The following is a 5,121-nucleotide window of genomic DNA, read 5'->3' as shown; positions in this document are numbered from 1 at the left end:
TCACCTGGGCCTCCAGGGACACGCCGTGGTGCCTGGAGCCATTTTTGGCTGGTACAGTCAGGGGAGTGGGTGCTGCTGAGTATCCTACAGGGACAGCCGGCTGACTGCCCAGCTGCGTGCGAGTCTGCTGTGACCGAGACTGCTCAGTGACGTGGTGTGCGCTGCAGACTCCCTCAGAGGGCTCGGGGACTGAGCCTCGTTCATTTCTGTGGCCTCCAACTTCTGCTTCCACGCCGTGGTTTTGTTTGTTTGGTTTTTAACTATGTTCAATGGTCCTTTGCCCTGTTCCTCCCCTCTTCTGACATAAAATTCAGGCAACATAGCACTAACCATTCAGTGGCACAGCCACCACCTCTACCTGGTTCCAGAACATTTCCGTCACCCAAAAGGCTCCCTGTCCCCAGCGAGCTGCCCTTGATCTCACACGCACAGAGTATCTGGCAGTCACTGCCCCGTCGGTGGAGTCGCTGTCTGGTCAGTTGACACAGATGCAGTCATGCCTGCGCCGCCTTCTCCACAAGGCGTCCCGGGGGTGGTGTGTGTGCTCGCCTCCTGTGGCTGCGTGATCTTCCCTCGTGGGGGCGCCGCGTGCTCATCTGCTCTGCACTTGGGTGTTGGGGCGGTGGCCGTCTGGGGGCTTCTGTGAACACAGGTGCACCCGCACCCAGTGCCGTGTTCAGTCCTATTGGGTGGATGCCCAGGAGGGGGTGGCTGGGCCATAGGAATGAAAGTCTGCGTTAAAGTCTTGAGGAACCACCAACCTATTTTATTTCCACCCCCACTTTCTCTGCCAGGAAAAAAAAAGCATAACATAAGCAGCTTAATTCCAAAATAAAATTATTTTGCTAAATAAATAAATGCCTTAGAATTCACAGTTCAGCTGGGGGATATTTCAGTGTCCCGATGCCTCCTGACTCCCAACCAGCATGTGCACAGGGGCTTGTCGGCTCACAAACAGGGACTTATCCAGTGGTCGTCAGTTTTCGGACCTCGCGGACCACTGGTTGGCGACCGCTGATTCACCCACAGGTGGGGGAACCTGTGAAACATCCACGCGGTCGTTTCACAGTTTCACGTGGAGAGACCACAGAAACATTTAAAGTTTTGAAACTCAAGTTTATGGGAAAGAACAAGCTTCAGCAGAAATCTAGAATTAACATACTTTTGTTCTGGCTGCCTTGTGCCTGCTGGTCCCCCAGACCTCGTCCTCTACCCCGTCCTCTGCCCTGGGCCCCCGGCTCCCAGGCGGCCTTGGCACTGAGGCAGCCCTTGGCCTGGGGCTTCTTTGGGAATCCGAGGACGTGAGGTGGGGGAGGGAGGAAGGGGAGTTTCTCTGAGAAGCTTTTTGAGCAGCAGTGGGGGTTTCTGTTGTTCCTGTGGTTTTTCCAGGAGCAGGACTCTACACACCTTTCCCTCCAGCCGCTTCCCGTTTACTCAGGGCATTTTCCCTGAGGCGTTTCTAAGGATTAAAAAAGAGAAATTGACACCCACGCTGGTTTGGCTCAGTGGGTAGAGCATTGGCCCTTGGACTGAAGGGTCCTGGGTTCAGTTCTAGGCAAGGGCGGCGGCACGGACCTTGGTTGGGAGGCAACCAGTCGCTGTGACACCAGTGTTTCTCTCGCTGTCTTCGCCCCTCGCTCCCACTCTCTAAACGTCAGTGGGAAAATCTTCTCGGGTGAGGATTAATGGCCACAGAGAGAGAAACAGATGAGATTCCTCCCCTCCCCCGCACGAAGAACTAAATAGTAAATTAATAGAAAGGACTGAGAAAGCCACCTGGGTGAGAGATGCGGGCAGGGAGGGCGGCTGCCATGCTCCTTACGGAAGCTCGCTCCCCACCCCGAGGGCAGTGCTCATTTAACACGGCCTTTCTCCTCTTTTGCAGACGGTTTTACATGAACCGGAGACCAGGCCAGAAGCACGTCTGAATTCAGGTAAGTTTGATATAATGAATTCACGTAAGTTTTTAAAGTCCAACATGGAAAGTTCTTCAGGTTTTTTGTTGTTGTTTTTAACCTGGTTTTGCCCATCTCTCTTTTTGAGCCCAAGTTGATCCCGAGGAGGGTATTTCTTCAAAGGCTTCGTCCAATGCCGGGGGCGGTGGGGGGGGCGCAGAGATGGAAGCTCACGTTCTAAGTAAAGAGGGAGATTTCACCAGCTTCTCTCGTTCTGATTTGACAAGCACAAGAAGCTTTGTTTAAAAGGTAGTAAACTGAGGGAAGTGAGGCCCCTCCTCCCTCCTGCGGAAGGTCAGCTGGGCCCCACGGAGGTGAGGCCGTTTGTGGGCTGAGAGGTGTGTCCCCTTTATGTCCAGCTGGGGTTTCCTTCCCATGGCTCAGCCCTTCAGGGAGGCGCTGTGCCTGGTTGACAGTTGTCAGTGGGTAGAGCGTGCGGTCTCCGTGGTGCGGTCTCCGTGGTGCGTTCTCTGACAGCGGACCACACAGCAGCTCTGACTTCTCTTTACAATTTGCATCAGGAAGTTGAGAAACAGGGAAATCTCGTGAGGACCTCGGATATCAAGGGCGGACCATGTGTACACACCGGTGCGTCCAGCCAGGCCCGTGAGACTGACGGTGAGCCTGGGTCCCCTTAGCCCTCGTCGCTGCCCAGTTACCAGGAAGAGCGAGTACGTTTCCTTTCCATTTCATTTCCTTGTTCTGATCTGAAGCCGACAGTGGTCCTGTGTCATCAACACTTAATGCCAGTTTTTATCGCTTTTGACACATGGACATTGAGCCTCCGAGGTCAGCCTTCCATTTGTTCAGACAAACTTGGGATTCCTGGGATTGCATCCTCAAAAGCTGGCTACAGTGGCTGGGCGATGACATCACAGAAAAGTCTCACCACACGACACAGCCTGCTTGGGGGTACCTGTGCCCCACACTTTTAAAACCAGTAGATTTATAGCAAATTTAATATTTGCTTATCATGTAGCCGAGCAGTGACAAGAATTACTGTTTTTCCATGTGCGGCAATGCTCACATGTAGGTAAGCACAGCATCACGTCATCACGTGGCTGCCGCACTCACAGTCTGCCAGTTCTTGCCCTGGAGCTTCTGGCAGCACCTCCCACGTGAGGGCTGGTCCCGCGGTGGCACCAAGCACAGAGCAGCTCCTCCTTCTGTCTTCAGAGCCGACCACAGGCTTGTCTCTCAAAGTCTGCATGTCGGGATCTGAGTTGAGATCTGAGGTCTCATCGCACTTTAAATGGTTGTGATGGAAAGTTGAAATCGATACAAAGTTAACAGTCACATCAGGTGCTCCCTCACCAAACACAGCAGTTAGTAGCAGCACCAGTCTTGTGTCCCTTTTAATCTATTATTTTGATTGATTTAAGAGAGAGAGAGGGAGGTAGAGGCATTGATTCGTTGTGCCACTGACTGATGCATCCATGGGTTGATCTTGTATGAGCCTGGACCAGGGATCGAGCCCACAACCTGGGCGCATCGGGAGGCGCTCCAAGCAGCGGAGCCCCGGGCAGGCCGCCAGTCTTGTTCCGCATGTGCCCTTGCCCGTTTCCCTCCTCTTGGTTGTTTTCAAGTGAATTTCAGACCCATCGTTTTATTAAACGTGGATCAGAACCTTTGTGGGTCAGTCACGTGGGACGGAGGGTCCACACTGCACGTCATCCACTCTCTCCGGCAGGCGCACCGGACAGACGGCATCTCTGTCCGCTGCCTGTCGCTCACAGTAGCGCTAGAACCGTGCAACGGCAACGGCAGGGGGTGGGCTGCCTGTGCCCTTTGGGATGTGCAGTCTTTGCATTTTGGAGATGAACTTGGATTTGGAAATGAAAGAAAAACAGAAAAGTTCATGAAATTGGATGAAATTCCTCCTGCAAACTCCTGTATCAAAATGTAGCTTTATCTTGGAGGTTAGGTGTGTGGGGCAAGTCCGTGAACCCCTGCCTGTGTGGCCCTGACCGCTGTGGATTTGGCATCGCAGCGAGGCCAGGGCGCCAGGGTCCCGGCGGCCCTCCTGTTAACTCCGCGCGTGTGCTGCCCTGTGGAGAGGGCACGCCATCGTCTGGTCCCGCAGGCTGACGCACACTTGCCCATTGTCTCATTTAATTTCCCCTCAGCTGGGGGCACAGAGCGCCTTTCCCATGGCCTGTGAACGCCGAGTGAAACCCCGGGTGAGGTGACAGTTGCTTTCCCTGTGTGTGGAAGCACCAGGACTGGGCATTGATTTCTGATATGTTAACAGACGTGCAGCTAGTGTCCCTGGCAGCGAGTGAACATTCCTGTGGGCCTGGGAGGCCACTGACACGTCCTTCCGATTCCTGAGGTCCTGATGAGAATGGACTGGTGGTGGCACCAAGGGATGGGGAGCCACCTGGAGCACAGGGTGGCTTTTTATGTTAATCCTCACCCGAGGGTAGTTTTCATCGGGATTTTGAGAGCAAGTGGAAGGAAAGGAGGGAGGGGGAGAGAAACATGGATGTGAGAGAAACACAATGATTGGGTGCCTCCTGGGCGTGCCCCCACCAGGGTAGGCGATTGAACCTCCAACCCAGGTTGTACTCTTGACCAGGAATCGAACCTGAGACCTTTTGGTGAGCAGGCCGATGCTGTAACCACTGAGCTACACCCGCCACATTATTCCACATGGGAATCTACTTATATAAAAACCATGGGTAGTGTTCATCACATACAGATGAACAGCCGAGACTGAGCAGAAGGAAGTCAGTCTACAGGGGTTGTCTTGGTAAGGGCGGAGTTTGAGGCAGGAACCCGCCCTGGGAGCGTGGAGGCACATCTTTCTAAAGTGTGCCACGCCAGCACCGGGTGAACCTGAGTGGGGCGGCTGAGAGGCTTAGAAAAGACAGACAAGAGAATGAAAGCCGGGTCTCGGTAAGGCGCTGCTTCTCTGAGAGACTGACCACGCCCACAGCCATGCCTTTAGTTTACAGTAGATGCCACTAGGCAAAGTAAGGGCGTGACCAAGACGTTTACAACATTCTCTTGGGTTTCAATCCTACTCATTTACATGCACCTGAACTCTCAAGCCTACATCACTCAGGCACATGGGGCCACGTGTTTGGACCATAGGTTCAAGCTTACAACTACAGCTGTTGACTATAATTGTTCTGGGAGGGCCCTGCCCTCCAAGCTGCGACTT

The 5,121-nt window shown here is 53.6% G+C and overlaps 1 protein-coding gene across 2 annotated transcripts in view; it reads left to right on the top strand.

Annotated features, from left to right (window-relative positions):
- Positions 1 to 1,841: 1,841 nt before the first annotated feature.
- GNB1 (guanine nucleotide binding protein (G protein), beta polypeptide 1) overlaps positions 1,842 to 5,121 on the top strand; it is a 25,574-nt gene continuing 22,294 nt past the window's right edge. For both annotated transcript variants that reach the window (XM_006772537.2, XM_006772536.2), the window contains exon 1: positions 1,842 to 1,934. The gene's annotated coding sequence lies outside the window, so the exon portion shown is untranslated. The remainder of the gene's footprint in view (positions 1,935 to 5,121) is intronic.

This window comes from Myotis davidii, unplaced genomic scaffold (assembly GCF_000327345.1).
Source record: "Myotis davidii unplaced genomic scaffold, ASM32734v1 scaffold586, whole genome shotgun sequence".
Lineage (NCBI taxonomy): Eukaryota > Metazoa > Chordata > Mammalia > Chiroptera > Vespertilionidae > Myotis > Myotis davidii.
Note: the sequence above shows the minus strand (reverse complement) of the source record. Positions and strands in the feature narration are given on the sequence as shown.